The sequence below is a fragment of the Pseudophryne corroboree genome, chromosome 2 (genome assembly GCF_028390025.1).
Source record: "Pseudophryne corroboree isolate aPseCor3 chromosome 2, aPseCor3.hap2, whole genome shotgun sequence".
NCBI classification, from domain to species: Eukaryota; Metazoa; Chordata; class Amphibia; order Anura; family Myobatrachidae; genus Pseudophryne; species Pseudophryne corroboree.
Genome location: NC_086445.1, coordinates 590,480,773 through 590,492,697, shown reverse-complemented (window position 1 = coordinate 590,492,697; position 11,925 = coordinate 590,480,773). Strand labels below are relative to the sequence as shown.

General features: G+C 43.8%; 1 long non-coding RNA gene across 1 annotated transcript in view; it reads right to left on the bottom strand.

Moving 5' to 3' along the window:
• Window positions 1-1,472: 1,472 nt before the first annotated feature.
• The window catches only part of LOC135037798 (uncharacterized), a 124,860-nt gene continuing 114,407 nt past the window's right edge, over window positions 1,473-11,925 (bottom strand). The window contains exons 4-5 of the long non-coding RNA XR_010232283.1: window positions 1,978-2,086; window positions 1,473-1,889 (exon numbers count right to left, since the gene is read on the bottom strand). This is a non-coding gene — a long non-coding RNA (uncharacterized LOC135037798). The remainder of the gene's footprint in view (window positions 1,890-1,977; window positions 2,087-11,925) is intronic.

Sequence of the window (11,925 nt, the reverse complement as noted above, 5' to 3'; positions counted from 1 at the left end):
GTGTGTGTGTGAGTTGTGTAGTGGTAGTGGAGGAGTGTGTTGTTTGTCATTTTTTTCTGTGTTAACTGTTTAGACACACAATTATGTGTGACTCAGAGGTGGGTGAGGTGGTGGGTGTGAGTGAGGGGGAGGAGGTTGGTCAAGTGGAGGAGGTGAGTGTTAGTGAGGTTAGTGAGGTGGAGGAGGTGGGTGAGGTTGCTGCAGCAGCCTCAAGTGATAGTGACAGTCAGAGTGCTCCGCAGCCACGCACCAGTACTAAGACTGGGCGGAATGTAAAGTTTAGTTATGCTGAAAATGTGGCATTGGTGCGTGAGCTGATGAAGTATCAGAGGCAGCTATTTGGCCCTGAGTCCGCCAAGGTGCCAACACGGAGGAAGACGGTGTTGTGGACGAAAGTTGTTGCTGCTGTCAATAGTGAGGGGGTGGTCAAGCGGACGGAGGACACGTGCCGCAAACGGTACTATGACATAAAGCGACGTGTCAAGTCCAAAATGGCCAAGGAGGCCAAGTCGGCTCGGAAAACCGGTGGTGGGCAGCCCTATATTGCAAGATATCTGGAGTATGAGGAGCCCATGCGGAGTGTAATACCTCCTGAAGTTGTCTCTGCAACCCATGTCCGGGATTCAGATAGGCCCAGGAAGAATGGTGAGCATGTGTATTTGCATTTACATTCTATGATTTATTTTTCTATTTTTTTTAAATGTGTGTCATGTGATGTTGCATATTACTCCCATCTTCAAGTGTGTGTCAGCAAATACATTGTTTTGGTTAATGTTTTATACAAAAGCCAATGTAACATCTTACTTTATTGTATGTCATGTGTTTTTATGAAAGATATTTTGCATGTGTAGTTTGGACTTGGTGTGTCTCTGAATTGTCCTGCAATAATGTTTTCCTTTTGGGCATTTTTTATTTAAAAATTGTGACTGTTTTATATTTTTGTGATCCATGTGCAATGTTTAAAAAACAGTGGTTGTCATGTTAGAGGCTGGAGTAGTGGAAAGTGGTTTGGAAACCACTTACATGTGTAATGTAATTATTAGATAATGTAAATTTTTTGAACAAAATAACACTATTTCATTGATAATTTTTAGCTTGTATTTGTACCGTGACACCACACTGCAGTGTAATTTTTAAAATATTGCTACATTTTGGTTTGGCTCATATAGTGGTAATGTGTGTTTGGAGTGCCACATCACAGAGCAATTTATATATTGCATCTGTAATATTTTTCCTTTCAATACAAAATGAAGATGTGTGTGTTTTTGGTTGGTAATGTTTTTTTTTTTACTTGTGGCCTATGTCAGTGTCCTGTACATGTTTTCCTGTGTTGATTTTGCCATAGTGCATATGTCTATTGGACAATGTTTATTGTTTTATGTTTTTTTTTGTTTCCGGTCCTTATGTTTGTATGTTTTTTTAAAAACAAGCATTTCTTAAAGATTAAATGTTTATAAGCATAATGGGTGGATGTATCCACAATAGCATGAATAATTTTTTATTTTTTATTTTATACAGTGTTTGAAAAAAGCAGTACTACTCGTCGGCCAGTAACTCCTATCACATCTGATGATGATGACGCTGCGGAAGCAGGTAAAGTGTCCATTGTAGTATAGGGTATGTTTGTAAAGGAATGGCCATAAAAAAATTGCACTTTCATTAAAAGGTCCAACAAAAGAAGTATGGAGCAGCAGAAGTAGCACTTCTGTAAGACATCACCACAAAAAACGTGGCCGAAAAGAAAGTAAGGTCGTATGTCCCGGGCCAACCACAGCAGGCTACCCCGCCACGAAGATTATCGTCCGTATGTTCTGTCCCCCCACTCCAAATTTTGGACACACCTCCAAGACGTCATCCACACACCCCTCATCTTGATTGTGAGTATCAAACTGAAATAAATGTAAAAAATTTCAGAACGTAATCTAAATTTTACATAACCGCATTAAGCCAAAACACATCAAAAACTTAGATACTTACCGCAGTAAGTAAAAGCTGAAATGGAATCCTAGCTAAATGGCCTTGTCCACATCCAGTAAAGATATGTATGTCCACTTGAGCCATACAGTATGACATTGTGTGTAAGATGCTGCAACAAAAAAGCATGTTTTTTTAATTGAAATAAGTAAGGTTGTTTTTCCAAATTTCACATGTGTGTTTGAGGTAACATTGCAAAATACATAAAAAAACATTACTATGTTTGTTTGATCAAAGCTATAAGGTAACACATTATGGATTCCAATGTGTTTTTATGGTGGAGTATGTGTGAGCTACAATAAAAATAAAGTGTTTGCTTTCACAATTAAGTAACCAGACACATTTGCCACAAACAGGCATATGTATGTATTTAAGTTATGAGTGATGATGTTGCTAGGCAGAATAGTTGAAAGCAACAGTGAATGACATGTGTTCCATGTGTAGTGATTTGTTTACATTTCTCAAACATATGGATAGCTAACGGAGATTTTTTGAACATTTCAGCTTCTAGTCCTGGGAACAGCATCCCTCCGCAACAACAGCAACACAGTGACATGGAGGAGACAAACATCTTAGAAATGCAGCCATTAAGGCAAGGAATGAGCCCCCCAGCACCTGTGAGTACACCACCACAGCAAAGCACACCACCACCACAACACAGCCCAACAACACCAGTAACACAAGGCCCTGATCAGGTGTTTTGGTCCATTTGGGCTAGACAGCAGGCCACTAATGAAGATTGCCTGCGTAGGCAGACACAAATGTTTGCAAGCCTACCATCTCACCTCAGAAGAATATCAAGAAATCTGAGTAGACAAAATGAACAAACAACCAGAATAGGCAATACCATGGAACTCATGCGTACAGACATTACACAGGTCATGGGCAACTTACAGCGCATAATGGAAGAACAGCACAGACTAATGGAAGAACAGCACAGACTAATGGAAGTACAGCACAGACAACAGCAAAGTTATATGAACATTTTTCAAAACAATCAAAAGATTAATGAAAGTTTATTCCGAATTGTAGACAATCAAAATGCTGCTACACGTGAACTCAATGCCACCCTCACTAACCTGAATTAAACACTCAGATGCATGCACCAACAGCAAACAAGCAGCAGTTCTGGTACGACTACTCCAAATATCACGCCAGTCTCATCACCACCAAGATGCTCCACCAGAGCACGACAACATGACAGTGCTAAAGGCAAAGGGCAGGACAAGCAGCCACCAAAAAAATTTGAAAATAATACAAGTTAGACATTTGTGATAAGTAACTCAAAATAGTTAGTAAGTGTATGTTTGGCAAAAAATATATAACACTTAGCTCCTTGACAATTTTTACAACATCATTAATTATAAGTGGTACAAACAACAACATAAAATTTGTACGCACATTTATTCTTAACCATTTTTTTTGGGTATTGGAGGAGGGAAATGTTGATAGAGCCGCACATACATGTTAGCAGGAAGTAAACTGACCACTTGATTTTTTTCTAATCATTACTCTTTCTAGATTCCAATCATTCTCTTTTCCTGCAGACACAATAATTGGCAGCCAGGCAGAATGTTTTTAGCAGGAAGTAAACTGACCACTTGATTTTTTTCTAATCATTACTCTTTCTAGATTCCAATCATTCTCTTTTCCTGCAGACACAATAATTGGCAGCCAGGCAGAATGTCTTTAGCAGGAAGTAAACTGACCACTTGATTTTTTTCTAATCATTACTCTTTCTATATTCCAATCATTCTCTTTTCCTGCAGACACAATAATTGGCAGCCAGGCAGAATGTCTTTAGCAGGAAGTAAACTGACCACTTGATTTTTTTCTAATCATTACTCTTTCTAGATTCCAATCATTCTCTTTTCCTGCAGACACAATAATTGGCAGCCAGGCAGAATGTCTTTAGCAGGAAGTAAACTGACCATTTGATTTTTTTCTAATCATTACTCTTTCTAGATTCAAATCATTCTCTTTTCCTGCAGACAATCCAAATTACAACGTTATTGATAACTATTTTACCTTTCTTCTCTATACAACATTACAAGAAGAACACAATTGAGTTGCGTAAAAAGCTTTTAATATGTTGGCATTTCATTTTTTTAAAAACATTGACAAAATGAATGTCAGTATTGTTGGGACATGTTTGTGTGTGTTAAAAATTAGTAAGAATGTTATTACACATGATGCAGAAACCAACAAATAAGAACTTTTTAACCAAAAAACAAAGAATGTGTATAATAATGTATATATGTGGCAAACTGTGTATTTACTTACACATCATCAAGTTTACTGCATCAAACATTAGGAAATAAATTATTCCTGATTACAGTAAGTTTGTGTCTCTTAAATATGATGGAGCATCACACATAGGGACACATGTATTTCTCAAGGCTAACATATTATATGTTGAGGAGTGTTTTTTGGGAACACAGGTTCTCAAACTCGGCCCTCAGGACCCCACACGGTGCATGTTTTGCAGGTCTACTCACAGAATCACAAGTGACATAATTAGCTCACCTGTGAACCTTTTAACATACGTCTGTGAGTAATTCATACACCTGTGCATCTACTGGGTTACGTGAAAAACATGCACTGTGTATGGTCCTGAGGGCCGAGTTTGTGAGCCTGTGCATTATGACGTTACACACAATGATAAAGTGAAATACTAAATGGATTATGTGGGCTTGTAATAAATTAGCACTGCAAGTTTACGATCACTTATCCAGACTTAATGCATGCCACTCATAATCTGTTGTTTTGAGTTTAAAAATACACACAATACACATGCGACTTTAGTTTTGCATAAAGCGAGGGTATGTTTGTATGTGTCAAGGAGACAGACACATTCTGAGTAATGGTTTTGCCAATAAAAATGGCAAAACATCTATTTATGATTACACAACAAATGAAATAAGCAAACCAAATGTTATGATTCCCGTACTCCAGACCAGAGGAGATCTTTATGGCAGAGGTCTGAGTACTGGAAAGATATGCTGGTACGGGAGCAGGAAAGCCTAGTAACCCCTGGCGCCCTAACTCCGTTGTCTCGCCCGTGTTATCAGAAATCCCCTGCGAGACTATGGTTGCTTGAGCCCATGGCAGCCGCGTTCGAAGGGCGGATTATGTCTGCCCAACCCCGATGCCCCCTCAGGTCTTAATGGGAGACAAAGGGAAATCCGAGACAGGGTGATAACAAGGGGCCCTCTGACTAAGCAACCAGGCCAGGGGTTACAAGCTATCTAACTTAAACCAAAAGTATGTGCGGACAAACCGCCAGGGAAAAGGACAACCAAAGATCCACTGATCCGTTACTCCTATCCAGCACCGCTGGATACCAGAGTGGATTTGTGGGAGCGGAATCCTCCGCAAAAGCTCCAGAATACAATAAACTAAATAATAAATAGTAAGCGGTCAAGCCGCAACACACGGCTACGCCGCGACTCACGAACACCACAGGATGTTAAAGGTGCTCGGTCGGACTCCAGGAATAGATGACAAATTCCGAGTACTGGATCACTGAGGACAGGAACAACCGGGTTGAGCAGGACTGGAAACTCTCTGTAACTGACACAGCAAACAGGAAGCTATCACCGGCGTCTGTGAGAAGTCCTGAGAGTGCTTAAATTTGGGAGCCCTCCAATCATGATCCAGACAGGGTAATCACATAATGATGCCGTGCAGCTGCATGCTGCACGGCCAGAATACACAAGCACTAATTAATTAAGACCCAGCAACGGGGAACGCGGTCTGACCGTGGCGTCCCCGTTGCTAGGGTCTGAGCGGCTCCGTGCGCCCGGCGTCTAGCGTTGCTAGGGAGCCGGCGTCTGTCTGCCTGCGGCGTCCCTAGTTGCTAGGCGCCGGGCCGCACTGACGGGCGGACCCTCGGCGCCTAACAGTACCCCCCCCTTGAGGAGGGGTCAAGGAACCCCTAAGGCCAGGTTTCTGAGGAAATTCTCGAAAAAATGCCCTTTTGAGCCTCGGGGCATGGAGATCCTCATCCAGGACCCAAGACCTTTCTTCTGGACCATAACCTCTCCAATGTACCAAAAAATAAAGCCGACCCCGGGACAACTTGGAATCGAGAACCTTCTCCACTAAGAACTCCTGCTGACCCTGTACATCTATTGGTGATTTCCCCTGAGAGATCTTGCGAGGAAATCTACTGGACGAAACATATGGTTTTAACAAGGAGCAATGGAAGGTATTTCCGATCCGTAAAGTTTTTGGTAAACGTAACCGGAAAGCCACTGAATTGACTTTTTTGATAATATGAAATGGTCCAATAAATTTAGGACCCAATCTGGCTGAGGTTTGTCGAAGTTTAATGTTGCGAGTCGACAACCATACCCTATCTCCAACTTTAAAAGTGCACGGCCGCCGGAGCCTGTCAGAAAATTTTTTCTCCCGAAATGCCGCTTTTCTGAGAGCCAGGTGCACTTTTCTCCAAATGAGTTTGAGATGAGAGGTCAAGGTCAGTGAGACAGAAGAATGTTGAAAAAAGGAATTAGCTCTGGGGTGAAAACCAAAAACTGTAAAAAATGGAGATACATTGGTGGAGGAATGACAGGCATTGTTGTAAGCAAACTCTGCAAACGGAAGAAACTCAGACCAGTCATTTTGGAGTTTGGCCGAGTACAAACGCAAATATTGTTTTAATGATTGATTAACTCGCTCAGTCTGCCCGTTGGATTGGGGATGGTAGCCAGACGTTAAAGATAATTTCATCTTTAATGAGGCACAAAAAGACTTCCAAAATTGTGCAATGAATTGTGGACCCCGATCAGAAACAATATCAGTGGGTAACCCATGGAGTCTGAAAACATGGCGGAGGAACAAGACTGCCAATCCCTGGGCAGATGGCAATCGGGGAAGAGCAATGAAATGGGCCATTTTGCTAAAACGGTCCACTACCACCCATATGACTCGGCATCCGGCTGACAGAGGGAGGTCCACCACAAAATCCATGGAAATATGAGACCATGGCCTAAGAGGAACATTCAAGGGCATAAGTTGACCGATAGGCAAGGAACGGGGAACCTTATGCTGTGCACAGACCTGACAAGAAAAAACAAACTCCTTAGTGTCTTTGGAAAGACCAGGCCACCATACCGAGCGGGAAACTAATTCAAAAGTTTTAGCGATCCCCGGATGCCCGGCAACCTTGCTATCATGAAACTCCGTCAAAACCGTTGCTCTCAAAAACTCGGGAACATAAAGACGACCAGCAGGAGTATTTCCAGGAGCTTGATGTTGAAGCTGCTTTAACTGGGTAAATAAATCTTGTGTGAGACCTGCCCGAATGACTGAAGACGGAAGTATGGGAGTAACAGGACTGTTGTCTTGAACTGGAAGAAAACTGCGTGACAGGGCATCTGCCTTGGTATTCTTGGAACCTGGCCTGAAGGTGATAATGAACTTGAAACGAGTAAAAAATAAAGCCCACCGAGCTTGCCGGGCATTCAGCCGTTTAGCTGATTCAATGTATTGAAGATTTTTGTGATCAGTCAAAACTGAAATGGTATGAGTGGCTCCTTCAAGCCAATGCCTCCACTCCTCGAAAGCCCATTTAATAGCCAGTAATTCCCGGTTACCAACATCGTAGTTGGATTCAGCAGATGAGAATTTCCTGGACATAAAGGCACAAGGATGTAATTCCAGGGAATCCGGATCCTTCTGAGATAGGATAGCCCCTACTCCAACCTCCGAGGCATCAACCTCAACAATGAAAGGCAATTCTGGGTTGGGATGTCTGAGGACCGGGGCTGAGACAAAGGCTTGTTTCAAGGCCTGAAAAGATAACTCCGCTTCACGTGACCAGTTGGTAGGATCTGCTCCCTTTTTAGTCAGTGCCACAATGGGAGCAACTAGGTCAGAGAAAGAGTGAATAAATCTTCTATAGTAATTCGCAAACCCTAAAAAGCGCTGAATTGCTTTTAAATTGGTGGGTTGCGCCCAACTAAGGATGGCTTGGAGCTTCTTTGGTTCCATACAGAATCCCCGAGGGGAAATAATGTACCCTAAAAAGGATACCTCCGTGACATGAAATTCACACTTCTCCAGCTTGGCATATAGGTGATTTTCACGTAATTTTTTTAGAACCTGACGCACCTGGGTAACATGTTGTTCAATAGAGTCAGAATATATCAAAATATCGTCTAAGTAGACTACAACGAATCTTCCAAGAAATTCACGGAGCACATCGTTAATGAGATCCTGGAAAACTGCCGGAGCGTTGGACAGGCCGAATGGCATAACCAGATACTCATAGTGGCCTGATTGAGTACTGAATGCCGTTTTCCACTCATCCCCTGACTTGATTCTGATGAGGTTATATGCTCCTCTCAGGTCAATCTTAGAAAAAATCACAGCCGAACGTAGCTGATCAAAGAGGACAGAAATCAGCGGCAAAGGGTAAGTATTCTTTACTGAGATTTTATTCAAGGCTCTAAAGTCAATGCAAGGTCTGAGTGATCCATCCTTCTTCTCCACGAAGAAGAAGCCTGCACTTAAAGGGGATTTAGATGGCCTGATAAATCCTTTCCCTAGGCTTTCTTTAACATACTCATTCATGGCCACAGTTTCAGGTCCGGACAATGCATATAACCTTCCCTTAGGCAAAGTGGCACCAGGAATTAACTCGATAGCACAATCATAAGGCCTATGGGGAGGCAGAATATCCGCATTGCCCTTGGAAAATACATCAACAAAATCCTGGTATTCCACAGGAATGGGTGCGGGAATGACAGCAGCTATTCTGATGGGAAGCGTAATACATTCCTTATTACAGATGGTACCCCATTGTAAGATCTCCCCCGACTGCCAATCAATGATGGGATTATGAAAGGCCAGCCAAGGGTGACCCAGAACCACAGGAACTGCTGGGCAATGGGTAAGGAAAAACTCAATCTTTTCAGAATGCAGAGCTCCTACCGAAAGTAGAACAGAAGGTGTACAGAGAGAAATAACCCCATTGGACAAGGGACTCCCATCTAAACCATGCATGGTGATACACCTACCCAAGGCTAACTGAGGAATACCTAAGGCCTTAGCCCATGTTAAATCCATAAAGTTCCCTGCAGCTCCACTGTCCACAAAAGCCGAGACCGAGGAACAGAGGCTGCCAAAGGAAACTTTAGCTGGAACCAACAGTGAATTATTTGAGGAGATAAGCTGCAGACCAAAGTGAACCCCCTCACAACTCACTTGGTCGAGGCGTTTCCCGACTTGTTCGGACAACTACGGGCAAAATGTCCCTTACCCCCACAGTATAAACAAAGACCAGAATTTTGCCTTCTGGTTCTTTCTTCAGGAGACAGTTTGGAGAGGCCTATCTGCATGGGCTCCTCTATGTCCACAGGAATGGAAAAAACACAAGGAGAAGACCCGACAGATGCTCCTTTTTCAGCCCTCCGCTCTCTGAGACGACGATCAATCTTAATAGAGAGCTCCATGAGTTTATCGAGAGTCTCAGGAGCGGGATACTGAAGGAGACTGTCCTTTATAGACTCGGATAAGCCGAGGCGAAACTGACTGCGCAGGGCTGGGTCATTCCATCCACAGTCGTTCGACCAACGGCGAAACTCCGTACAATAAATCTCTGCGGGATTCCTACCCTGTCTGAGAGCACGCAACTGACTCTCGGCGGATGCCTCTCTATCAGGGTCGTCATACAATAGCCCTAAAGACCCCAGAAAGGCGTCTACAGACAATAAAGCCGGATCGTCTGTCTTTAAGCCAAAAGCCCAGGTCTGAGGATCCCCCTGTAGCAAAGAAATAATAATTCCTACCCGCTGAGATTCCGTACCTGAGGAGACTGGTCTTAAACGAAAATACAGTTTACAAGACTCTTTAAAATTAAAAAACTGCTTTCTATCCCCAGAAAAACGGTCAGGCAGATGCATTTTTGGTTCAGGAATGACCCTCGGGGAAGTCCATAACAGATCTTCCTGTGACCTCACCCGAAGGGACAGATCTTGAACCATCTGAGTAAGCTCTTGAATCTGGCTAACTAAAAGCTGGCCAGGATTTGGCCCAACACCGGAGGGATTCATGAGGCTGACAAATCTCCCAACAGAATAAGGGAAAAAATTAACTCCTGTTTAATTTTAAATTTTAGTCTGGCCGGTGATAATGTTATGATTCCCGTACTCCAGACCAGAGGAGATCTTTATGGCAAAGGTCTGAGTACTGGAAAGATATGCTGGTACGGGAGCAGGAAAGCCTAGTAACCCCTGGCGCCCTAACTCCGTTGTCTCGCCCGTGTTATCAGAAATCCCCTGCGAGACTATGGTTGCTTGAGCCCATGGCAGCCGCGTTCGAAGGGCGGATTATGTCTGCCCAACCCCGATGCCCCCTCAGGTCTTAATGGGAGACAAAGGGAAATCCGAGACAGGGTGATAACAAGGGGCCCTCTGACTAAGCAACCAGGCCAGGGGTTACAAGCTATCTAACTTAAACCAAAAGTATGTGCGGACAAACCGCCAGGGAAAAGGACAACCAAAGATCCACTGATCCGTTACTCCTATCCAGCACCGCTGGATACCAGAGTGGATTTGTGGGAGCGGAATCCTCCGCAAAAGCTCCAGAACACAATAAACTAAATAATAAATAGTAAGCGGTCAAGCCGCAACACACGGCTACGCCGCGACTCACGAACACCACAGGATGTTAAAGGTGCTCGGTCGGACTCCAGGAATAGATGACAAATTCCGAGTACTGGATCACTGAGGACAGGAACAACCGGGTTGAGCAGGACTGGAAACTCTCTGTAACTGACACAGCAAACAGGAAGCTATCACCGGCGTCTGTGAGAAGTCCTGAGAGTGCTTAAATTTGGGAGCCCTCCAATCATGATCCAGACAGGGTAATCACATAATGATGCCGTGCAGCTGCATGCTGCACGGCCAGAATACACAAGCACTGATTAATTAAGACCCAGCAACGGGGAACGCGGTCTGACCGTGGCGTCCCCGTTGCTAGGGTCTGAGCGGCTCCGTGCGCCCGGCGTCTAGCGTTGCTAGGGAGCCGGCGGCTGTCTGCCTGCGGCGTCCCTAGTTGCTAGGCGCCGGGCCGCACTGACGGGCGGACCCTCGGCGCCTAACACCAAACTTACCTTAGAAATAGCGAGTGATGAGCTCTTGCCTAACCTGCCTCCCTACATCTGTACTCCAAGTATCACCAGATGTCTCTAATTCCTCTGCTTGCTGGCTGCTTTCTTCCTCCTCCTCCTCCTCCTCCTCAACATGTGGCAGATGTTGTTGCAAACACATGTTATGAAGAAAGCAGCAGCAGAACACAATTTGAGTCACCTTGGAGGGACTATACAACAAAAGGCCACCAGACTTATCCAGACACCGAAACCTAGATTTCAGCACACCAAAACATCTTTCTATCACATTCCGCGTGGACTTATGTGCATGATTGTAATTGTGTTCAGCAGGGGTATCAGGTCGGGACAATGGAGTTAGAAGCCAAGAGAAACAGCCATATCCTCCATAACCTAAAAGACAGATATAGTAACGTGATTCATGTTAAGATACAGCAACACATAAGTAACACACTGTGGGGCAGATGTATTAACCTGTAGAAGGCATAAGGAAGTTAGAAACCAGTGATATGTGCAAGGTAATAAAGGCAGCAGACAATCTGTTCCTAAATGTTCATTTACATATTGGAGCTGATTGGCTGGTGCCTTTATCACCTTGCACAGATCACTGGTTTCTCACTTCCTTATGCCTTCTACAGGTTAATACATCTGCACCTGTATTTGGACAAAGTATACGCAGGCCTACACAAATCAAATTACATACCCAGCAGCCATCCATCTGGCATTTGTCTGTCCTCAAACTTATCAAAGAGGGATGACTGACTGAGGATGAAGGAGTCATGGCAGCCCCCAGGGTAACCAGCAACAACATTCATTATTTTGAGATTTGCATCACA